Source organism: Acomys minous (genome assembly GCF_964271855.1).
Source record: "Acomys minous genome assembly, chromosome: 12".
In the NCBI taxonomy this organism is placed as follows: Eukaryota; Metazoa; Chordata; class Mammalia; order Rodentia; family Muridae; genus Acomys; species Acomys minous.
In genome coordinates, this window is record NC_140493.1 from 68,024,829 (window position 1) to 68,050,326 (window position 25,498).

The 25,498-nt window shown below is 50.6% G+C and overlaps 1 protein-coding gene across 1 annotated transcript in view; it reads left to right on the forward strand.

Annotated features, from left to right (window-relative positions):
- RTN4RL1 (reticulon 4 receptor like 1) overlaps positions 1 to 25,498 on the forward strand; it is an 85,388-nt gene that overhangs the window by 35,957 nt on the left and 23,933 nt on the right. The gene's annotated exons all lie outside the window — the stretch shown is intronic.

The following is a 25,498-nucleotide window of genomic DNA, read 5'->3' on the forward strand; positions in this document are numbered from 1 at the left end:
GCTCTTCCGAAGGTCCCAGGTTCAATTCCCAGCACCTACATGGCAGCTCACAACTGTCTCTAACTCCAAGATCTGACACCCTCACAACAATGCACATAAATTAAATAAAAATATTTTTTAAAATGTAGACACTGCCAGATATGGTGGTGCACACACTCTTACTCCCAGCACTCTGGAGACAGGCAGGTGGATCTCTGTGAGTTCAAGGCCAGCCTGGTCTAAGAAAGTTCCAGGATAACCAGGGTTGTTATACAGTTAAACTCTATATATATATAAAAAAAAAAAATCTTAAAAAAATCATGGGACTGGAGAGATGACTCAGTGGTTAAGAGCAGTTAACTGGCTGCTCTTCCAGGGGATCCAAGTTCAATTCCCAGCACCCACATGGCAGCTCACAATAGTCTGTAAATTCCTATTCCAGGGCATCTGACACACACACACATACACACACACACACACACACACACACACACACACACGCAGGCAAAACACCAATGTACATAAAATGAAAATAAATTTTTAAAAAACCATACACCAAAATTAACCAGACCCAAAAACACAGTAAGAAGTGTTTTCTGGTTTTGCTCTTTGAGACAGGGTAGTCTCTGTCCACAAACACTCATCCTCTCCGGGCCAGCCTGGTCTATATGGTAGCAAGCTTCAGGCCAGCCAAGGCTGTATGGTAGGACCCCCGTCTCAAGAAACAACAACAAAGAGTCCATCAGAGCAGGCGCAGCGGTGCGTGGAGCAGAAGCTGAGAGCACCTTTCTCTAGCCACAAGCAGGAAGCAGAGTCACCTGGCCATGGCATGGGCTAGCTTTCAAACCTCAAAGCTGAGGCAGCTTCCTGTAGCCAGGCCACACCTCCTAAGCCTCCCCAGACAGATCTGTCAGGTTGCGACCAGGTATTCAGATGCTACACTGTGGGAGCAAGCGCTTTTAACTGACTGTCTCTGCAGCCCCACAGGCCCCCCCCCCCCCCCCCCCGTTTTCCCTCCAGACTCACTTCATCCCACTTTCCCCGCCTCACTTCCTGCTTTACACGCGGTCGGCCTCCCTACCCAGGGCACACAACCTGAAGACGATGGCTGCCTTCTCTCTGTCTTGTGTCCCACCTAGGTGATTCTCTCCAGTGACGCTTCTTTGGGAAGTGGCCCTGAGCCCTCCAGCCTAGGCCAGGACCCCAGTTATATATGTGGCGACAGCATTCCACATTCACTCATTCAGCAAATATTTAATGACACCAGCAGGGTGCCAGGTACATTCCCGGTGCTCAGGCCTCATTGTTGCGCAAGCTGGATGCTCTTGAGGGAGATGACGAAGCGTTGTGAAGAGGCCTTAATTAGGTCTCATTGCCTCTGGTCAGAGATGTTGGGGGGAATTCTACACAGGAAGAAATGCATGCGTGCACACCTGGAAATGCACATCTGTATTCCAGGTACCCACATTTCCTGGCCTTATACAGTTTCGTGAGGCTGGCGAGGTAGCTCAGTAGTTAAGGACATTTGTTGCTCTTCCAGAGGACCTGGGTTTGACTCCCACCCATGGGTGGCTCAAAACCATCCATATCTCCAGCCCTCCTCTGGCCTTCCGGACACCAGACATATACGTGGTGCACCTACATACAGCTGCAGGCAAAATACATTAAAAAAAAAATGGCCGGGCAGCGGTGGCCAGTACTCTAGAGGTAGAGGCAGGTGGATCTCTGTGAGGCCAACCTGGTCTGCAGAGTGAGTCCAGGACACAGCTAGAGCTAAAACAGAGAAACCCTGTCTCAAAAAACAAAAAACAAAGACCCTGTGTGTGGCCAGGCGTACCGTTCAGCACACAGGTTGTCTCAGCACTCAGGAGGATGAGGCAGAAGGAGCTCTGTGAGTTTTAGGTCAGACTGAGCTACATAAGAGAGAGACAGTGTCTGTAGAAGGGCGGCAAGGGTGGGGGGGTGGGGGGTGGCAGATAGGCCTAGTTCAGGGATGGAGGGGAGGCGGGGCCGGGTTGCTGGGGCAACCGAGGCAGGTTGATCTCAACATGTTTGCAGTCAGCCTGATCTATGTAGCAAATTCAGTACAGCCAAAGCGACAGGGACCAGTTCAATAACGAAATCCTGCCTGAGACTTAAAGGTTGAGCCACAGCTGAGGAAAGGAAGGGACGGAGGAAAAGAGGAATCCAAACAGTCGGGAACATGAATTTTTCAGGCTGGGCTTTGGTTCCTCCCAGCACAGGTAGAAGCAGGGCAGACACAGTGGCCAGTCAAGAGGCAGAGACGGGAACAGGGTTAGGGTTACAGCGAACTCTGGGTTCATCGAGAGGCCCTGCCTCACTGCTGAGTGATGAAGGAAGACAATGACGTCAGTCTTGAGCCCCTACATGCAGATTCACACATATGTACTGCACAGGTGCCCAACACAAGAGAAAATATGTGCAAATGGACTCATGATTTGTGAGGCTTTTTCATAAATGCATCCCCACCCCCAACCCACACACCCACACGCCTCAGCTGGGCTCCCAGGGTGTTACTAGGGCCTGGTTGTTTTTGTTTTGTTGTTTGAGACAGAATCTTGCAGTGTATTCCAGGCTTGCCTCATACTGTATAGCCTAGGCTGGTCTCCAGTTGGTGGTGGCACTCCTTTTTTCTCAATCTTTTGAACACTGGGATTCTCTCTCTCTCTCTCCCTCTCTCTCTCTCTCTCTCTCTCTCTCTCTCTCTCTTTAGTTTTTTCAAGACAGGGTTTCTCTGTGTAACCTTGGCTGTCCAGGACTTCCTTTGTAGACCAGGTTGGCCTCGAATTCACAGAGATCTGCCTGCCTCTGCCTCCCAAGTGCTAGGATTACAGGTGTGTGCCACCATGCCTGGCTCAGGAATTTTTGTAAAAGACACTCCCCGACGAGGCAGTCCTGGAGTATGCCTTTAATCCCAGCACTCAGGAAGCAGAGGCAGGTGGATCTCTATGAATCTGAGGGCAGCCTGGTTTGCAGAATGAGTTCCAGGGCAGACAGAGCTACTTAGTGAAGTCCTCCCCCCCCCCCCCACACACCCCAAGATATATCCCAGCCTGGCCTAGAACTCAAGATGACCTCAGGTCGCTGTCACTGTGCCAGGTTGTTCTTCTTCCTACTCCCAAGAAGAACAACTTCTCTTTCCCTATTAGTTTGAGTCCAAGTTAAGCCTGGAGTCACCGGTTCACGCTGGGCTCTGTACCGGCCCCTGAGGCCTGGACATAGAGTGAGTGTGGTGCAAGCCCACCCTGACGGTGGTTCCATCAAAGCATATAGTGATGAGCCAAACGAGGAGCAGATGGGCTGGCAAGATGGCTCGGCGAATAAAAGTTCCCACTGCCAAGCCCGATGACCTAAGTTCGATCCTTGGAACCCATGGGGTGGAGGGAAAGAGCCAATTTCCACACAAATAGTATGGCACATGTGTAAGCACATGCGTGTGCACACACACAGGGGCACATACAAAATAAATAAATAAAATAAGATTTAATCATAATAATAAGAAGTACAGTTGGTCCTGTGACCAAAAGGCAGGGAAGTCACACTGGACCTTTGCCTCATGCAGGTCTCAATCTCAGGCGGTTTTCAAAGCCTTTTTCTCACTCCATATTACCCAGAACTGCTCTCAGCTGGTCTGGCAGCCCCTGAGACACACCACTGATTTTGCTTAACGGAGAGCACAGAGGCTTGGTGGCTTCTTCAGGGTCACAGAGGTAACAGGATAGAGCCTAGGCAGAGTCACATGGCAAGCAGAGCCTGAGGCAGGGGTCAGCCTGCCCAGAGCCCAGCACTGCCATTTGTCAGCTGTGGGATTCTAGCAGTTTCCTACAGCTGCTGTAAATTACCACAAACTCAGTGGTTTAAAACCACAGAGATTTATTCTTTCACAGCTCTGGAGGCCAGAAATGTGAAATCAAGATGTCTTCAGGGCTATGCCCCCTCCTGAGGCGCCAGGGACAATCTGTTCTTGCTTTTTCCAGCTCTGGTGGCTGTTCGCGCTCTCTGTGGCTGCGTCACTCCTTCACGCGGTTTTCCTGTCTTCAATTGGGACATTTGCCATTAAATTTAGGACCCGTCTGGGTAATCCAGGATCATCTCTTCTCAAGGTCCCTAACTTAATTACATCTGCACAGGCCCTTTTTCTAAATAATGTCACATTCACAGGATTCAGGGATTTGGATGTGGACATATCTTTTGGAGCACTGCTTCCCAAATCTGCCCAGGGACCTCCATCTCGACATTTATCCTCTCTGAACTTCACATTTTTTTTTCATCTGTAAGGTCATGGGTGGGTGTGGTGACATCAGCCTGTAATCCCAGAATTCGAGGACCAAGCGACATCGAACTCTTAGTAAATTGTGAAAAGTAAATCTGGAGAGTCTCTGAGAATGGCATAAATAGATTTAAATATAAAATATGAAATTCTGAACATTAAATTGCTTTTGAACATGCACATTTCTTCATTCACAGAACATAACGCGGTGTCTGGGCATGGTGGTGCACACCTGAATCCCCGTGTTTGGGAGGCAGAAGCGGGAAGATCGGGTGATCCGGGCCAGAATGCACGATTAGACGCCAACTAAAAGAAGGAAAATAAAATATAATAAAGTGCCTAGAGAAGTAGAATCTGGATATTTTGAATACAAAACAACTGTAACATGTTCAAATAATAAGACATGGCTGGGAGTAGTTACATCATAAAAATAACTGTTTATTATTGAAACTCAGTCCTGCATAAGGCACTGAGATAAACTCATCTACTGCATGGTTCTGTGTGATGGAACATGTACCTAAACTCTGTAATAACAAAGCTGTTTGTGATCTTAAAATATAGAAACATAACCGGGCGTGGTGGTGCACGCCTTTAATCCCAGTACTTGAGAGGCAGAGGCAGGCGGATCGTTGTGAGTTCGAGGACAGCCTGGTCTACAATGCTCGTCCAGGACAGCCAAGGCTACACAGGGAAAACCTGTCTTGAAAAACCAAAAGAGAGAGAAAAAAAAATCAAACAAACAGGGGCCAGTGAGATGACTCAGTGGGTAAGGCAGCTTGCCATTAAACTTGACAGTTTGAGTTCAACCCCTGAAACGCACGTGGTAAGAGAGAACCAACTCCTTAAGCTTGTCCTCTGATCTTGGCCCAGGAGCCGTTGCATTGCCCTCCCCCACCAGGGAAAACTAAAAGTGGATGATAGTGCTATTTTCATGTGTTTGTGTGATGTGTGGTATATGTGTGTGCAAGTGTATGTGGTGTATGTGTGTATGATGCATACACTTGAGTGTGCAGGTGTTTGTGTTCATGTATGTTTGTGCAGAGGCCAGAGCAAGACATTGATTGGGTGTCCTCCTTTGTCACCCTGCCCAAATTGCCTTGAGACAGGATTTTTATATTATTATTATTATTATCATTATCATCATGTTTTTTCGAGACAGGGTTTCGCTGTGTAGCCTTGGCTATCCTGGACTCACTTTGTAGACCAGGCTGGCCTCAAACTCACAGTGATCCACTTGCCTCTGCCTCCTGAGTGCTGGGATTAAAGGTGTGCGCCGCCATGCCGGGCTGAGACAGGATCTCTCTGAGCAAAAGCTCCATGTTTCGTGGAGGCCGGTTGACCTGTGAGCTCTCAGGATCCACCTGTCTCTACCCCCGGGACTACAGGCACATGAGGCCATGGCAGGCTGTCTATGTGGGTGTCAGGGATTTGAACTTAGGTCCTCATGCTTGCAAATTAAGCGCTCTCACCCACAGAGCCGTGTCTGTAGCCCCTACTGCTACTATGTAAGGTTGGCATCAGGATCAATACAGAATGATCCCTTGAGCAATTTCCTAGTAGTGATCACTTAGTAAGTACTCAATAAATGTTGATTATTATGACCACACAGGGTCTCACTGTGGCCATCAAGGTGGCTTTTTTCCATAGGTAAGCCTGGTTCCCGTTAGCTAGTAGTGGTAGAGACAAGACAGGGGTATGGTGACATCTCTTGAGCAGAGAGAGTTGTCAGGGTTCTCCTCAAGGGACCCCCTGCTTGCTCCTCATTTGGGGATATCCGATTCTCCCTGTCAGGTCTGGAGTCCCTGCAGCCTGAGAGGCAGGGCACCCTGAAGAGGTGTCCTGCCAATCATGTCCTTCCGCACCCCGGCTGCAGGAGGCTGTCCTGGGAACCCTGTGATTTACAGTGATGAAATGTAAATTGCGAGATTCCCGGCTTCCTGCGCAGCCAAGATCCCATCAGCATCTCACTCCCCTTACCTGGGGCTCCTCCTGGTCTCATTTGGTGTAGTCTGTTGGCAGAGAGCCTCCTCAGCGACCACTACACCGTGCTCCCAACATCTATCACACCTGCACTGTGACAATGTAATTTTTATCTCTGGTTGTTTATTTCTCAGATGGAACTACTTGTAAATTCCAAGAAGAAAATATATCCCTGTGTGTGACAGAACCAGCCCAGGGCGATTAATCTAGGCTTTTAAGCTGGTAACACAAACCAGGTTTAGGCTGCTCCGTGCATAAGTGTCCCTAATCAACCACAGCCATTATTTGTCCTCTGATGGAGCAGGGGCCTCAGAAGGGGCTGGGACCAGTGGGACTTGATCTAGATGGACAGGAATGGGGTCTTCATTTTCTGTCCACCAGGCGCTTAGGAGAGAGGGAGGCAAGCAGCTTCTGGCCAGCAGGTACAAAGGTGAAGGCAGAGACCATTGTCAGTTTTGGTTTTGTTTTGGTTTTTTGAGTCAGGGTTTCTCTGTGTAGCCTTGGCTGTCCTGGACTCATTTTATAGACCAGGCTGGCCTCGAACTCACAGTGATCCTCCTGCCTCTGCCTCTTATAGTGCTGGGATTACAGGTGTGTGCCACCACACCAAGGGACTCAGGCTCAAAGCCAGGTCCTACCACTTACCCCAAACCTTCCCTGAATGGCAAAGGGTTTTCATCTGTAAAAGAGAGAAGAGTAACTTGGTCCAGAGGCCTCTGGGAAAAATTGAGAAGCAAGTCTGAGGAGCATACATTGCCTGTGTGAGTGTTCAGCATACGTGAGCTCCCTTCTCCTGACTTTCCCACAGGCCTGCGGCAGCATGCAGGTTAGACACAACGTAAGCAGCACGGACAATTCCTGGGTTGGAAGGAATGTGGAAGACTCCTAATGAAAACCCAGTAGAGGTTTAGGGAAGTGAAGAGGCTTAGTGGGAAAGTGCCTCTCCTGGCTGTCACTGGTGGCCTTGGTGATAAGGCCTTGGCCTGGGCTCCTTGATCTTTATTCTGTGGCTCCTGTAAGCCTAGATGGTCAATCTCAGGCATCCATAGTACCTTAGAGCAAACTGAGGTGGTGTACACAATAGGCAAATACTGAAATGCAGGAAGAAGACCAGGAGACAAAGGCCAGCCTGGGCTACACCTTCCCTGGGTGTGGTAGCACATGCTTGACTCTCAGTACCTTGGAAGTGGAGGCACAGGATCAAGGGTTTAAGGTCACCCTCGGCTCCGTCATAAGTTTACAGCCAGCTCAAGCTACACGAGTCCTTGCCTCAAAAAACTAAAATAAGCCAGGGTGGTAGCACACAGCTTTAATCCCAGAACTTGGGAGGCCGAGACGGGCAGTTAATCAATCAAAGGAAAAAGCGTAGAGCCCTAGAGCCCTGTTCTGTGTGCAGGTGCACTGTAGGACCGACAGCCTTCAGGCTCTCAACCGGATCCCCTCCCAAAAGGCTTAGGGGCTTTTTTGAAAGCCGTGTAACTGTGAGGGATGGGGGAGCCGCTGCCCATGCCCCTCTTACCTCACGGCTAAAACACATGATCTGGATTTCCCTGGGCGCAGGGGTCCCCTGACAACCCTTATCCAAGTCTTGCTGTTCGGTGCAGGGAAACAGCTCACAAGTGCCATCCAGGGAGTGGCAGGGTGTGGGCCTCTCTACTTGGCAAAGGAATTTACAGATTTTGGCATTTTAGGCAGATCCAAATTTTGTGAAGTCTAAAAATGGTGTGTGTGTGTGTGTGTGTGTGTGTGTGTGTGTGTGTGTGTGTGTTGCTTTTATGACAAAGCCTAGCAATCCACGAGGCCTGGATTAGGTAAAAGGCCGCGGGAAGGACAATGTAATCATCTTATAAGGTGACATTACCGGACATGGGTCCCCTGGGAATGTGGAGTCTTAGTACAGCTCTCTCACCAAATGGCCTCTCAGGGCCTACTGTGACCTCCCACCTAGATGTTTGTCCAGTTTCCTGATTGCTGCTGTGTGACTGACAAGAGTAGTGAGAAGAGCGGCCCCCATCCAAGGAGCTCCCGAAGGGGACCTGTTGTTGCCCCCACCCTGAGGTTTTTCTCTGACACCTGAGAAGGTGCGCTCTTCCCTGTTCCTTCAGCTCAGCCCATGGCTGTGTCCCCCTCATCCACGCTCAGTGCTGCCCCGTGGAGCTGGATCCACCTCTGTGCAAGAGGAGGACAGCGCCCCCTACAGGACATGCGAAGTAGATCAGTGTATTTGAGACACTGCCTTCCCATAGCTCCAGCTCCAGGCTTTGGACAAGTTCACTGGCAGGTGGAGGCTGGGGGCTGCTCCTCTACCTGCCTTACTCCTCCTCCTGTTATTTGTTGGATTGTAGTTGTGACATTGTGCTGGGCACAGGATAGTGAGAAAAACACTATCGGGAGCAAGGAGCTGAGACAAAGGATTCAGGGTGACTCTCTGGCTTTGCCACTTCCTAGTTGCTAGCACCTGTGGCTTCGAGTTTGCCGTCTAGAGAGTGGTGATGACAGCCACTTGCTGGGCTGTTGAGTTTGGGGTCCTTTAGTGTGGTATGGAGCACAGGGCTGGCCCTGGGATTGGCACTGTATATCTTTCTCCAGCCTCTTGGAGTTCTCAATCTTTTCTCTCTGGCCTCTTGAGTCCCCTTCTGGAAGCATATGGATCAGGGTGAGACCTAATAGAGCTGTCAGGATGGGCTCTGGCCAGACGCCGCTGTGCAGGTGAGGCAGCTGCAGGAGGTGACTGGGGACAACCCTCTCTGCAGCATTTCCCTGAAGCCTTTGAAAAGACAAACTTAACAAAGACAAAACACCAAGAGGAATCCGATGCCTCGCCAGCCCTTGTAAGTTCTGGTCTGGGCGCTGGACGGCAGGTTCTTAGGGAGCTGGCTGGGCTTCTGCTGAGCATGTGACCACAGCCACCCCCCACCCCCTCACCCCCCACCCCACCCCCAGCAGGAGGCTTACCCAGGCCTTATCTGGAATAGTTTGCACCATCAGTGATTCACTTGCTCAATATGGCTCCAGAAAGCAGCTAAGCAAGGGGCTGGTCCTTGTCCTCTGAGATCCTATGTTATACTTCTGGTAAGGGGCTAAGCGAATTGTTGACCTCACCCAATACTTAATCTTTTGGTTTTATTTGTTTTCACCTTTTTTTGTTGTTGTTTTGGTTTGGTTTTGGCTTTTCTCTGTCCTGGATTCGCTTTGTAGACCAGGCTGGCCTCGAACTCACAGAGATCCACCTGCCTCTGCCTCCTGAGTGCTGGGTTTAAAAGCATGTGCCACCACTGCCCGGCTTCACCTTGCTTTTTGAGGCAATCTGTGCATTCTAGGCTGGCCCCAAACTTCTTGTTGTGTAGCTGTTGAGGGCAATCCAGAACTTCTGTTACTGATTTTTATTTTATGTACATGGGTGGCATTTTGTCTGCAGGTATGTCTGTGTACCACATGTATGCCAGAAAGGGGCTTGGATCTCCTGGAACTGGAGTTAATAGGCAGTTGTGAGACACCTTGTGTGTGTGCATGCATACGTGTGTGTGTTGTGATATGTATGTGTTGTGGTGTGTGTGTGTGGTGTTTGGTGTATGGTGTGATGTGTGGGTGTGTGGTGTTGTGTGTGTAGTGTTTGGTGTGTGGTGTTGTGTGTGGTGTGTGGGTGTGTGTGGTATTGTGTGTGTGTGGTGTTTGGTGTGTGGTGTGGTGTGTGTGGTGTTTGGTGTGTGTTGTGGTGGTGATGGTGTGTGTGTGTGGTGTATGTGTATGTGTGTGTATGTGTGGTGTTTGGTGTGGTATGTGTGTGTACGTGCATGTGTGTAGGTGTTGTGGTATGTTTGTGTGTTGTGTGTGTGTGGTGTTTGGTGTGTGGTGTGTGTGTGTGTGTGTGGTGTTTGGTGTGGTGTGTGTAAGTGTGTGTGTGGTATGTGTGGTGTGTGTGTGTTTGTGTGTGGTATGTGTGGTGTGTGTGTGTGTGTGTGTGGTATGTGTGTGTGTGTGGTGTTTGGTGTGGTGTGTGTGAGTGTGTGTGTGGTATGTGTGGTGTGTGTGTGGTATGTGTGGTGTGTGTGTGTTTGTGTGTGTGGTATGTGTGTGTGTGTGGTGTTTGGTGTTGTGTGTGTGTGTATGTGTGTGTGTGGTGTTTGGTGTGGTGTGTGTGAGTGTGTGTGTGTGTGTGTGTGTGTGTGTGTGTGTGTGTGTGTGTGTGTGTGGTAGGAACTGAATCTGTGTCCTCTGGAAGAACAGTCAGTACCCTTAACTTCTGAGCCATCATCTCTCCAACTAGAACTTCTGATCCTCCTGCCTCCACCTTCTAAATGCTTTGGTATAGGCATGTGCTAGCACATCTGGTCCATGCTAGCGACTGAAACCTGGATTTGTGCGTGCTTAACAAGCACTCCGCCAGCTGAGCTACATCCCCAGCCCTATTGTGGAGTTTTGTCTTCTTTTTAACTCCATGTCTCACTCTATATAGATTCAGGTTATCCTGGAACACACAGCAATTCATCCATCTGGAGTTAGAGTTGTAAACTGTAAGGCTCTCTCTCTCAGCCTAAGCCTGGGAACGTGACCCAGACAAGCTTGGGAAAGTGACCCAGAAAGAATGAAGGCCAGTTTCAGTTCCTGAGATCAGGGTGACCAACTGAGGTAAACAATTCTCAGAAAAATACCATCTAGAAATTCTCTGGAAACTCCCCAACATCCCTCCTTGCCAAGAATAACCTCCAAGACCAACGACCCCTGCAATAGCCAATAACACTTAGACAAGCACCCCTAGCGACCACCAGAGCCAATCCTAACAGAGGACATGCAGCCCCTCCTAACCTTTGTGGTTTTAGCCTTTAAAAATAGCCTGTAACAGTGACTCGGGGTGCCTCCGCCTGAGGTCCCCTGACCCGCGTCAGCAATAAACCTTGTGCTTTTGCATCAACGCTGTGGTCTTCGAGTGGTCTCTCTCAACGACCCCCTACCCGAGTGGATTCTAGGGTCCAACAAAACCATTATGTCTGGCTTTTCACTTTGTGTGTCTACGTATGCATATGCGTATGCAGATGTGCATACCTATCTATGCACATGTGTCTGGAGGTGGAGCCTGGGGATGGAATTCAGGTCTTCAAGCTTGGTGGCAAGCACCTTAGCCCACTAAGCCAGCTTATTCCCTCCCCATCCCCCTCCTTTTTAAATTATTTTATGTGCATTGGCGTGAGGGTGTCAGATCACCCAGAACTGGAGTTGCAGACAGTTTTGAGCTGCCATGTGTTTGCTGGGACTTGGACCTGGGTCCTTTGGAAGAGCAGACAGCACTCTTAACCTCTGAGCCATCTCTCCAGCCTCTCCCCTCTCCCCCAGCCCCTTTTGTGAAACAAAGTGTTAAATACCTTAGACTGTCCACACTAGCTGCCTCCACTTCTGACTGCTACCACTTTGAGTACTAGGAATTTTTTTTTGCACTTATTTATCTATTTATTTGTTTATTTATTAGATTTATTTTATGTTGTGTCTGTGAGTGTCTTGACTGCAACGTACGTCTGTGAGCCATGCAGGCTTGGTGCCTGAGGAAGTGGCAAGCCTCCATGTGGGTCCTGGGAATCCAACCCAGATCATTTGCAAGAATAGCAAGTGCTCTTAAGCACTGAGCCTGACTCTCCAGCCCGCGTGCTAGGATTACAGAGGCACGCCACTATGCCCAGTTTCCTGCTAGAGGAAGCCCAGGGCTTCCTCCGGACTAGCCCATCACTATACTGACTGAACTACGTAACATCCGCAGCCCTTGGTTTGCTTTTTGAGACGTGTCTCACTCCATAGCCCAGAATGGCCTGAAATTCTAAATTCTCCTTCCACATGCTAGGGTACAGGTCCGCACCACCACTCTCAGTCTCACTGTTTTGTTTGTTTTGTTGTGCCTGTGCCAGGAGACAGCAAATGCAGGAATACACTTGCTGGCTGGGCACCCATAGGGAAGGTCAGTAACCCACTCTTCTTTGGGGCCTCTCTGCCTGAGAGCCTGCCTGCACAGGTCTCAGGATGGCTAGAAACTTGAGACACATGGTTGTCTGAATGGGAGCCTCTCCAGCAACTGTGTGGTTTGTGCCACGGCCACAGCTACCACATGAAACGGTTTAGTTTGTCTGTTGCTTTGGTCATGGATTCAGGGGTCCATGTTGAGTAAGCTTCGCACTAAGTGTTCTAAGTGCATGACTGCACCCACTCGTCGTCACAGCAGTCCGGTAAAGTAGGCCCAGCTTCGCCCCCATTTTATGGATGAGCAGACTGAGAGCTTAAGGGACCAGTGCAACGTTATACAGCCAGTTAGTCCCGGCTGGAATCCACAGGCAGGCCTAATTGGAAGCCGGAGCTTGGAGCCGCTATTCTTGGCTGCTGTTGCCGGGAGGCTCCCGGCAGAACCCACCTGGATGCTTCTGCTTGGATGGCTATTGCAGGAGTCCACCAGGTATCTCCCCTAGGGCTGCGCTCCTTTAGCTCCTCCTCTGGGAACAGGAGAGAATGCATCAGTGTGCAGGAGGGCCCAGGGCCCAGAGAGGAGTGCGTCACCTGTCTGCGCTCTCAGGATGCTCTGCAGTACTGGGTTTGGGCAGGAGTAGGGTGGGAGCTAGGTGCACTGGGTCAAGTTTCTCTGCCACTGATTTCTTAGCGCTTGAGCCGATGCCTGAAGGTGGCCAGAGGAAGCAGGGGCACAGTGAAACTAAACGCAGCTCAGCAGGGCTTGGCAAACCGCCCCCATCTGGACCTCCAGAGGCGATGCCAGTTCCCTCTAGGAGGGGCCGCAAGGTCGTGGGGGGTGCGCGTGCGGATGAGGGTTGCAGGATGCAGGCCAACGCCCCCGCGCCATCTCCCACCTGGGCCAGCCCCGCAGGCCCTGGTTGGCTCCCTGGGAACGCTATTTGTCCTATCGTGCACCTGCGCGGTTGCCAGGCAACTGGGACTGAGTTGTAACACCTAGGCGAGAGCCAGGAGGGTGTTTTTATTTCCTAGCTGTTCTGAGTCTTTCCTTAGAAGTTGTACAAGGATAGGATTTGCTTTCCCTCCCTGGAAATGCCACACCATCTAGTCCCTGGTCCCCAGTCCCTAGCCCAGCCTCGAGATTCTGGCCAGACCCGCCTGAGAATCTGAGACGTCTCTTTTACTTGAGGTGCGGTCTCAGGCCAGGCAAGGGGTTTGGAGGGCTGTACATAGCTCTGTGGGTTTGGGATAGTCACCCTCAGGGGAGCTGGGGACTTTGGCCCGAACCGAGATAGTGAATCAAAAAAGAGCTCCCAAAGGTAGGGAAAGGCAGGCTCCAAGGTCACCACCGCTGTTGCTAGACTTGGGACAACCGTGCTGTGGCTGTGGGGGAGTGGGACACATTCTGGGTCGGCCTGCCTTTTTGGCTTTATACAGGTTATCTGGGAGGGGGAGGGTGCTTCCCAAGATGTAGGTAGGTTCCTGCCTCACACCTTCCCAGTGTCTCACCCATCTGCATACCACCTGCAGTATAATTTCGCTTCCTTTTTTTTTTTTTTTTTGCTTCTGTAGATTGACCCACTTTAGCTTAAATAAATGTATCCAAAAAGGAAACTTGATAACACTTCTGTAAATGGAGACTCAGTATCACTTGCCATAAATAGAAAGTAACTGTAAAAATAAATACAAAGAAGCAAAACCTTATTAAATTTTAGCACATGGAGGCTGATCTAAGGGAGCTATAAATGATAACAAAATAATTGCTTATTACACACTGACACTTACGCTGGGCCAGGCAACTAGCTAAGCATTTTGCATGCACTGGCTTTCTTACTGCTAGTGTTCCCATTTCACAGATGAGGAAGTGGAGGTTCTAAGGATGATGGTGAGGGACAGGTAGACACTAAATGACCAGATTCAAAGTCCAGTTCTATCCAAAGGCTGGGCTGTCAACCATGACCTGCGCTGTCTCCACACATGGTGTCAGCCCTGGGTGTCGGTAGGAAAGGGATGGGAGGGGCCACTCTCCAATTGGTACTATGACTTGATTCCCAGCTGCTGTGGTTTGCACTTGGCCTCAGGGAACATAACCCACTAGACACTCTCACAGCTGAACCACACAGCTTCCTGGCAGCCCTGGGTTACTATAGCTCAGGAACTGAGGTTTGGAAAAGCTCAGCTATCCAGCCCTGGTCACTGCTGTCCCGGTAAGGCCGGGATGTCCGCCTCTTCTCCCTCCGCCAGTGCTAGCACACTACACGTTCTTGTATGCCTCTTTGTCGCTCGTTCAGCCTCATGCCGAGAGGAGAGCCGTTTATTCTTAGCAAATTTTACAGCGGAACTGAGCCCTTCTCCTTCTTGCAGGGAAGCAAATCTCCACCTGGGGAGAGTGGGATTTGTTGAGGCCAGCCCAGGCTGTGGGCAAATACCTCTTTAGAGGCAAGTTTAACCAGGGGGCTTCTCCCAGTGGGCAAAGACCCCCTTGGCCACCCCACATCTCAGCAAGACTCTTGTACCGCTGGCCAGGGATGTTTGTTTAGTTCTATTGTCCGCCCTCCTGGAGACACAGTCCGTCATCCCTTACCAAAATGAGTGACTGCCTTTCTTACCCTGGAGCTGGCTTCATTCTTACCTGGAAAAGAAAGAACAAGGCTGCATCTGGAGAGGGAGGGAAATCATATGTTATTTTTAAAAGGCATTTTGAGTGAGTGCTGAATAGAGTTCAAGAAAATTGCCTTAAAGACCTGTTCTCTGCGGGGTTGGCGTTTCTCATGGCTCCCAAGTATTTGGAAACTTAATTGCACATTTGTACGGGCTACTGTTTTTATTTCTTTCTGGTCTCAGAGGTGGGCTTTGAAGATTGTGAGTGCTCTCTCTCTCTCTCTCTCTCTAATGGTTTTTCTTTATCTTGAATAAATTCTGCACACCTGCAAGGTAGAGTTGCCTGAAAGAAACTGTGTCAGAATTGGCTCTCGATTTAATAAATCTGCAAATGGCAAGGGGGGCTGCTGAGATGATGTAGTGTTAGCTCTCTCTGAGCTCTGTCACAGGGGTGCAGCCTAATCCCCCTGCCCCTGAGGGAGCCGTCCTCTCTGCTGCTGCTCTGAAGTTCAGAGCAAGCATCGGCCCACATCTTTGCTGAAACGCTTTTCCTACCCTAAGCTGGAAGCCATGGGATTGGGGACAGGGAGGTGGGGGCGAAAACTGATTTCTGTGTGGGTGTGTGGGGCCTTTTAGACCAAGATGCTAATAAGAGGCTTTTAGGTTAATTGTACAACCACAGTTCCCCACTGCCAGGGACTTCCTTGACTTCCCACACTGTGTCTTCTCAAAGAATTGGCAAGTCCATTTGATGCTCAGAACTATACAGTAAGGGTAGGAGTTAGCCTCAGCTTGGGGCTGGGAGCAAGTGTCAAGCCTCAGGATGGTAGGGGAACTCTGGTATAGTAGTACTGTCCCTCATCCTGCAGCCAAACATGCGACAAAAAACCAACTTAAGGGTGGAAGGGTTTATTTTTGCCTCACAGTTCCAAGGAAAACAGTCCTTCAACACTGGAAAGGCGTGGCAAGAGTGGCTTGGTCTGAGGTGCAGGCAAGGAAGCAAAGGCTTCGGCTAGCTTCTTCCCTTTCTCCTTTTTATTTAGCCTGAAATTTCCAACTTATGGGATCCTCTCCCCTTTAGTGTTTTTTTTTAAATAATTTATTTAATTTTATTTTAGTGTGAGGGTGTTGCCATTGGAACTGGTATTACAGACAGTTGTGAGCTGCCATGTAGTGGCTGGGAATTGAACCCGGGGAGGCAGAGGTTGTTGAATCTGTGAGTTCGAGACCAGCCTGGGCTACAGAGCAAGTTTCAGGACAGCCAGGGCTGCACAGAAAAACCTTGTTTTGAAAAGCTCAAAACAAAACAAAAATGAACAACAACCAAACCCCAAAACAACCAAACAAAAAACACTCTTTGGAAATCCCCTCAAAGGCGTATCTGTCTCCTCAGTGAGTCTCGAGGCAGCCGATGGACAGGGAAGAGGACATCACACCAGGTGTGCGCACAGACCCCTGTCCTTCCTGCCTTCTAGCTCTTGGAGACATGCTATAGGGGGACCCCAACTCTTGGCCTATGGAGCCAGGTGAATTTAGACACAGTTTCTGCCACACTCCAGCTGCTACAGGTGCTAGGAAGTTGCATTTGTCCTCTCCAAAGGTCACCAGATCTGGAGGCTGACCCAGTCCAATGACATTAATGAGCCTCTGCCCTGTGGCCTCAGGTTCAGCCAGTGGGAGACCCTAGCAGGAGACCAGGGGGAGAGGGGAGTGGATGCTGGCTTCAGTTCTAATAAAAGCTCTCTGCTTTTGTCTGGGGCCCTTTCCTTTCTACAAGCTTTTCTAGGTGTGTGTGTGTGTGTGTGTGTGTGTGTGTGTGTGTGTGTGTGTGTAAGTTTAACCCAGGTCTCCCACAATGTAGCTAAACAAGTGATTCATGACTGAGCTACACCCTAGTCTACCTGTTCATACCTGTGCCAACGCCAACTATCTCTTGTAGAGAAAAAACTTTTGTAGACATATCTAACTTAAGGTAGATGAGTGTTTTCCTTGCGTGCATCATGTGTGTGCCTGGTGCCTGCGAAGGCCAGAAGAGGGCATCAGATCCCCTGGAACTGCAGTTACAGACAGTTGTGAGCTATACCATGGGTCCTGGGAATTGAACACAGGTCTTCTAGAAGAACGTCTTAGCCACTGAGCCATCTCTCCAGCCCCCTGGTGCTCTTCTCTGGAAGATGGAGGCTGTTTGGTTGATTTATTTTTTTTCTCTTTCTTTTTTGACAGGATCTTGCTCTTTAGCCCAGGCTGCCCTGAAACTCAATGTGTATGTAGCCCAGGCTGGCCTTGAACTCTTCATCTTCATGCCTCAGCCTCCCTAGTGCTGAGATTACAGGTGTGTGCCACCACCCCAGACCTGGCCTTTTATCACAGAGCAGTCTGCTTCTGTGACAGGAAAATCATAGACTGGGCCCTGCTGACAGGTGGCCTGGCTTAGAAGGACACCAGGGAAATAGATTCTTGTGGGTCTCCAGAAGGTGGTGTTTAGCCATCCCTTGCCTCAAAAAACAAACGACAGGGGGCTGGAGAGATGGCTCAGCAATTGAGAACACTGGCTGCTCTTCCAGAGGTCATTAAGTTCAATTCCCAGCAACCACATGGTGGCTCACAACCATCTATAATGAGATCTGGTGCCCTCTTCTGGTGTGCAGGCACACATGTGGGCATGTATACTTAATAAATAAACACATCCTTAAAAATATAGGAACCTAGTCTCTGTCACTCTCTAACGTTAACCTCCCTGCATCACTATGTTTTCCTGGCTGGCCTTGAACTCAAGAACTGCCTGTTTCCCAAGTGCTGGCATTAAGGTGTGTGTTACCTTGTCTAGCGTCTTTGTTTTTGTTTTGGTTTGGTTTTGGTTTTTCAAGACAGGGTTTCTCTGTGCAGCCTTGGCTGTCCTGGACTCGCTTTGTAGACCAGGCTGACCTTGAACTCACAGCTTTCCGCCTGCCTCTGCCTCCCGAGTGCTGGGATTAAAGGCGTGCGCCACCACATCCGGCTCTTCTGGCCTCTTTAACCTCATCGGCATCATCTTTCGCGTCTTAAGAATGGCGCTAAGAGGGTAGTTTGGGCCCTGAAGTACATGGTACTATCAAAATGGGTTGTGGAAACTTACCCTTCGCAGGCTCTCGGGAGGGCTGGGTAAAAGGCATGTGTCATTAGCCTGCTCCAGAGCTGTGAGTGACGGTGATGTCACTTCCTTAGGGAGGGGTCTTCTACAGCTGCAATAGGATTGCTTAAGGGGGTCCCTGATTTAAAAAATGTTAAGCACCACTCAGTGTTTGGAGAGGTTTAAAAATAGAGGCGTGTTCAGCAGTAAAGAGCAGTGTTTATGTGAACTAACCGTGGTGGCGCGGCCTGCAGGCAGGGAAGCCTGCATGGAGCCCTTCTGTCCATCTGTTGACTCTGCCATCTCTCATTGCTTCCCATGGCTTCTCAAGCTTTGCTGAGAACCAGCTCCCTCAGGCCCCCTGCCAGGCGTGGAGGGCAGAGTCAAGAACAGCAGTGTCAATGGAAAATGGTTGTGCCACGGCCAATCTCCAAAGAGGGCCCCACCCTGCAGCCATTCACGCCTGCAGGAGGTCCTTTTCTGTGTCAACCCTGGGCTGAGTCTGCAGCCAGGTTTATTTTTTGTTTGTTTGTTTGTTTGTATGTGTTTGGTTGGTTGGTTAGTTGGTTTTTTTGATGTTTGGTTTTTGAGACAGGGTCTTATGTAAACCGTAAGTTTGACCTTGAACTTCTGACCTTCCTGCCTCCACTTCTCACGTGGTATAAAAAATGGATTGCGATCATGTCTATCTCCCTCTCTTTTTTTTTCTTTTTCTTTATGTGCCTTTGTGTTTTGCCTGCATGTATGTCTGTGGGATGGTGTGAGATCTCGAAGGAAGTTACAGACAGTTGTAAGCTGCATGTGAGTGCTGGGAATTGAGCCTGGGACCTCTGGAAGAGCACTCTTAAAAAAAATTTTTTTTTTTGTATACAATGTTTTGTCTGCATGTACACCTGCAAGCCAGAAGACGACACAAGATGTCATTACAGATGGTTGTGAACCACCATGTGGTTTCTGGGAATTGAACTCAGGACCTTTGGAACACCAGGCAGTGCTCTTAACCTCTGAGCCATCTCTCCAGCCCCCCTTCTTCTCTTTTTAACTAACTAATTGTGTGTGTGTCTGTGTGTGGTATGTGCACATACATGTGTGCATGCATATGCTAATGCGTGTGAAAGCCAGAGAAGGAGGAAGTGGGTGTGTTGCTCACCTACTCTCTGCCTTACTCCCTGGACGTGGGATTTGTCACTACCCTTAGGGCTCACCAGTTCATCTAGATGTGCTGGCCCAGGGCTGCCCTGAGATACCAGACACACGTGTATGCACACAGCCACAGCGAACAGAACTCAGCTCCTTATGCTTGCACAGCGAGTGTGCTCACCCCTGACTGTTCGTCACAGACCCTGACAGGTGTGTGAGACATGGATTTGCTCTCTAGCCCAGGCTGATGTAAACTCTCAATCTTCATACCTAAGTCCCCCACATGGACTTACAGGTATGCACCCCTACACCTGGCCCTGGGACTTGATTGGGCTCATAAATGAAACTTTAAAAGCTCTGGCCCTAAGCCTTCGGAGGGCTGGTGACCTAAGCCAGGCATCGGGGCACGCACTTGTAACCCCAGCAGCACTCGGGAGGTAGAAGCGGGAAGATGCAGAGTTCAAGGCCAGCCTTGGCTACCTAGTGAGTTTGAGGACAACCTGGACCATGCAAGACTCTGTCTCAGAAAAGGAATAGGAAGCAGGACATGGCGGCAGCGCATGCCTTTAATACTAGCACCTGGGAGGCAGAGGCAGGTGCATCTCTGTGTGTTTGGGCCAGCCTGGTCTACATTGTGAGTTCTAGGACAGCCAGGGCTATGTGGAGAGACCCTGTTTCATAAGAACATCAACAACAATAAAACAAAGAAAAGCAAATAGGCGCAGCCTCACCTGTGTATTTTGGGGAGCTGGGAGCCCCCAATAAAGAGACATTGTGCTGAGAAGAGAAACCCACAGGAAAGGATGGCAGGCTCAGATGTCCAGCACGTCAGTTCAGTCCCCGGCTGATTCAGACTCTGCTACCATGTGACTGCAGCCACGTGGGACACTCCCAGGGGGAACAGCTGTCCTGCTGGATCTATTTAACATAATGGATTAGTTCTGCTTCAAGCCTGTCTTAGTGTATTTTCTGTTACTATAACAGATTACCCGGGACTGGTTAATTTATGAAGGAAACAGTTTGTCTCAGCTCATGATTCTGGAGGCACAGACACTGGCATATTGTGGGCTTTTGGAAAACGTCTCATGATGCTTCCAGTCATGGTGAAAGGGCCAGGGGACACGTCTGAGAGAATGCGAGGAGCCTGCCTTGCTTTGTCACAACTTGTGCTTGTAGCACCCAACCCAGGCCTGTGAAAACAAGAGCTCAGCTGGAGCGAGGGTGGGGTACGGGGTAGGGGCCAGGGACGGGGGGTGGGGGTAGGGGTGCACACCTTTAATGTAAGCATGCAGGAGGCAGAGGCAGGCGGATTTCTGTGAGTTCAAAGCCAGCCTGGTCTACAAAGTGAGTCCAGGACAGCCAAGGATACACAGAAAAAGCCTGTCTCCAAAAACCAAAAAAACCAAACCAAAAAAACAAAAACAAACAAAACAGAGAAACAAAACCGACAGGAACTCAACCGTATGGAAAAGGCATTAGCCAGCCCGGAGACTCCGCCTTCATGACCAGACTATTTCTATTACAGTCCATCGCTGGGGACCAGGTCTCACCATGACTTTTTGGTGGGTACAAGCCATATTCAAAGCATCACAAACCGTTACCTTCAGCAAGGCTTGTTACATGTACGGCAATAAATGAAGAATAACAAATCAAAGAATAAAGGCTTTTTTATTCAAAGTGGGTTGTAGCCAGGGGGCGGCTGCCACCGCTTGCATTTTATGAGAGCCAAAGGCAGACAGAGGACTGGGGACAGCCTTGGGTAAGCGCTCATTGGAGGCAGCTAACGACAGAGAAGCTGTAAGTAGGAGAAGCTAAAGCCAGAAACATAATATAATCAGCTAGGGGTACATGTTTGGTGTCACTAGCTGTCCCACGTTGGAAGCAGGAACAAAATGGAGGAAATCAAGTCAAGGTCTGGCTGGTTTGAGCCAGTTATCACCAGATAGAGTCTGGCTTTCTGAGTTGCTCTACAGTCTAACTCACAGCTAACCTCTTAGGCTGGTTACTGCAGAAAACTAGGCTGGCTTTCTTGGTTGGTTGCCATAGACTGTGGGTCCCAGGGTTATTTTTATCCATGGTCTGGCAGTATTCGTTTGTCTATTTAGTCTCTCACTTGCCTATAGATACCTCCATGAAACTGACAACTTGAGGCCATGTTGAATGAACACAGTGTTCTAGGTAGGCCCAAAGAGAAGAGAAAGCATCTGTTCTGGGCCAAGTTTAAAGAATAGTTTTTTAGGATCCGAGGGTGGTGGCGCCCGCCTGTGATCCCAGCACTCGGGAGGCAGAGGCAGGTGGATCTCTGTGAGTCAGAGGCCAGCCTGGTCTACAGAGTGAGTTCAGGACAGCCAAGGCTACACAGAGAAACCTTGGCTTGGGAGGGAAAAAGATATTCAAAGATGGAATTGGTGGTGCACTCAGGAGGCAGAGGCAGGCAGATCTCTGAGTTTGAGACCAGCTGGGTCTACTGATGGGGTTCTAGGACAGACAGGGCTACACAAAGAAACCCTGTCTCAAAAACCAAAAACAACAACAAGAGAATAGTTTTTCAGGTGGACCAGAGAAAGAGGGGCATCCAGGATGGAGGAGACAGCACTGCCCAAGGCTGGAGAGAGGAGGGCACTGGGCACGTGACAGGAGCCTGCTATTGAGGTGTTGGTACTATGAACTAATGTTGCCGGAGTCCAACATTCTGAGCAGAGAGTTGGACATACTCCTAAGGGAGGGTCACAGATACTGGGAGTGACATCATCAGAGCCAAGTTTCGGCAACACTAGAAGGTGGAGGAGAATGGGGCAAACGCAAGAGATGAGTAGAGAAGCCCCTGTCCTGTCGGGAGAAAGTACCGGAAGTACGAGCTACTAGCCTTGGTAGACTGGACTCAAGGGACGGAATGCAGAGTCCCAGGTTCCTGGAAGACTGAGCTGCTTGCGGTTTCTAGAAGGGGACAAGGGGGAGAGGGAGGAGCTTAGGAGAGGTGGGAGGCAGGGAGACCCCTACAGGACACACAGACAAACCATTTGCTACAGATCTGGAGTTAGGAGAGAGAAATAGAGACATGGCTTTGCCCCCCCCCCAGCACCCCCCCACTCTCCCCCAACCCCCACCCCGTTGTTGGTAAAAGGGAGAGGAAGAGAAATGTCTGCGACAGGACCTGGAGAGGACCGTCAGAGTGTTGTGCAGAGGAATAAGGGGGCTGTGACCTTAGGGTCACTTGGCGCAAGGCGGGAAGTGGAAACTGTGTTTGGTATCAACCTGGCCTTTGTGCATGAGAAGGGAGCTGAGTCCAGGGTGCGGGCCTTGAAGAAGTGGGCGAGGCATTGAGTTCCCTTCCTTGTGAAGGTAGGAGAAGGGCAGCCGCCGATGTCTCCTTTCCGCAGGGTTTTGTTGTTCAAGGGGAGTGACTGGAACAGGCCTACCGCAAATGAGCCATGGCGGCGAGGGGGCGAGGGGGCGAGGAGCTCCCCTCGCGAGCTCGAGGGGGCACCGTAGACAGCTCTGGCAGCTGCCTGCAACCATGGCCCCAGGCGGAATCCAGGCTACAGGTGGAGTGCTGTTTGCCCACACAGTGTTTGGTTTTTGTTTTCTTTATTTGTCAAATACGGTGTTAACCAGCTGCATGTACAAATCTGGGATGCCACCCTCTGGCAAATCCAAAGACATGATAACCAACCAGGGCCTCACTCCCCACTCTTTCCAAAGCGGCAGTGGCCGGAACCCAGAGCCTCGCATGGGCCTGGCTGCCACCTGTACCCTCCTACCTGCCCACCTCCCCCTTTTGTTTCTTGCAGCATCTGTCAGCGTAAAGAGATGAGCTTGAGGCCTGCAGCAGCCCTGAGAGAGAGAGAGAGAGAGAGAGAGAGAGAGAGAGAGAGAGAGAGAGAGAGAGAGAGGGAGGGAGACACATGGGGATGCAGACAAGGGGCGAGGGGCGGAGTTAGCTCAGAGGATGGAAAGAGAGTAGTAGGAAAGGCCACTGAGTAGAACAGGAGAAGTAGCGGAGCCAGAAGCCGCACCGGGTTGTAGAAAGCCGGGACCAGCCAAGATGAACCAGGCATGCGCAGTGTAGCCGTTTCCACTTCTGCAAGACAGGACAGGAGCCAGGACTTTCCCCACCCAGCGTCACTATCCCTTGTCTCTATTAGAGGGATAATGAAGTGTCCAACCCTCAGGGCCACACGGGGCAGGTCACTAAAGACAGAACCTTGTGCTCCACCATCCATCCCAAAGATATCTTGGGGCTGGGAGGCACTGAGACACTCCACTTAGCACAGGGTAGGGGTCCCGTCTAGCAGCCCCTGCACAGTTTGGGTGTGCCTTCTAGACCGTCAGAGTCTCCTTCTGTCCCTGTGATGGGCCCTCAGGAAGCACCTTCCCACAGCCCCCTCCTGTTCCTCTTTGCAGTGACAGCTGCCCACTATGTCGCAGCCTCACCTACACTTCCATAGCTGCCCAGGTGGGATTGCTTGCTTCTGACAGGAGAGGGGCTCTCGTCTGGGCCTCTCCCGGGAAATAGCTCCATGCACACGTCAAGATTAAAACACTGCCATTCACACCCTCTGTGGGAACGTTCTGAGGCTTATTGGGACTCATGTGTGGATTGGACACATGTCACCGTCTCATGTTGAGCTGGAATGTAATTAGGTGATGGGGGAAAAAAAATTCCATCCGTCTCCTGGGAATGCTGGAATAATGAGCCATCAAGAGGGGACCAAGGAAGCTGGCAGGGGCTGCTGACCTGAGCTCAAGTGCGGATCATTCATTAGCTCCGGAGATGCGGTGATCTAGGCTGCATAAACGAGCAGGCCTGTTCCTAAGTGGGGGGCAGGAGCCAAAGTGAAGAGCCTCTAGCTTGAAAGTGGGATAGCAAGCATCCTTTCCTGGGCTGCGGCCCTACCTACGGAGGCTTTTTGGGGGAGTCGGGGGGGGGGAGGGGGGGGAGCCATGCCCAGGTGAGAGACGCCACTCCTGGGACAGAAGGCTTGAACTTGCCGGTGAGGCAGGCCTGAGGTCAGGACCAGGCTAGAGGAACAGGGAGAGGGCTCCCCACTGGGAAAGTTAACTCAAAGCCCAGACCTGGGAGGAGCTCAGCCCTGGACCACCCTAGCCAATGCCCCTCTGGGTCAGCCAGACTTCTTAAAGGTCCTCTACCTAACCTATGCCTCCATGGCGGTATGAAAGGACAACAAAAAGCTGTGGCCCCAGCCTGTCCTGTCCTGCAGTCTGAGGACACCTCCCCTCCTCCCCACCCCCACCCCCACCAGATCGCCATCTTACCCCAGATGGCAGGACCCAAAGCTTTCCACCTCAATACAAGCCTCTTCCCAGCAGCCTCTGTCCTCTCCGTCTTTGCACCTTACCAGGTCTGCCGGGCCTCAGGCACTGTCTGTCTCTGCACCCCTCTCTCCACTTTCTCTCTCTTCTAGCAGGGATAGAACCCAGGGCTGTTCACGTGTGGACAAGCCATCTTCCGGTGAGCTGCGTCCCTGCACTGTCGCCCTTTCTTACTTTCCCTGCTTTTTTCCTTTTCTCAGCTCCAGGCACCCCTGGGCGCCGCTCCATCTAGTTCAGAGCTTCCATTTGCGCCCTACTCAAGGGTTTTAAACTGGGTGTCTGTTTTTTTTTTTTTTTTTTTTTTTTTTTTTTTGCTTGCTTGTTTATTGTTTTTGTTGTGGCTGGTGTTCGACACTCGGTTTCACTGTGTAGCCCTGGCCGGCCTTGAACTCACTGAGATCCGCCTGCCTCTGCCTCCAGAGTGCTGGGATTAAAGGCGTACAGCCTTGCACCCTTAGCTTCTTAGACGTCTGAACAGGTCCTTTTTCTGTTGCTCCCCTCAACCGCGCAAGCCACTGAAGCAGCTACAGCAGAATCTACACCAGCCAGGGTCGCCAACACTGGAGGAAGGAGGAGCCCTTCCTCTCCAGGCCACGCCTCTCCTGTCTGGGGGGCGGGGCTGGCTCCCAGGGCACATCCCTCTGCAGGAGTCACTGGCTTCCTCCCAGCAGTCCTCTCAGGGCTTTCCTACTGGGCCTTCCCTACTCTTTCTCGCCTCCAAGGGCAATGAGCCTCAGGGCAAGCCTGCGCCCTCACTCTGCACCGGCTCTGTCCACAGAAGGCAAGATGAAAGGTAAAAACAAAAGATGAGAGTCGTTTAAAAACACTGAGGGAGGGCGGAGAGATGGCTCCATGGTTAAAAGCACCGACTGCTCTTCCAGAGGACCAGGTTCAATTCCCAGCACCCACCTGGCAGCTCACACCTGTCTGTGACTCCAGTTCCAGGGAGCCACGAGGACATGCATACGGGCAAAACACCAAGGCACATATAAAGTAAAATGAAGTAAATAAAAATAATAATTTTATTTTGTTTCTAGACAGGGTTTCTCTGCGTAGCACTGGCTGTCCGGGAACTCACTCTGTAGACCAGGCTGGCCTCAAACGCAGAGATCTACTTGCTT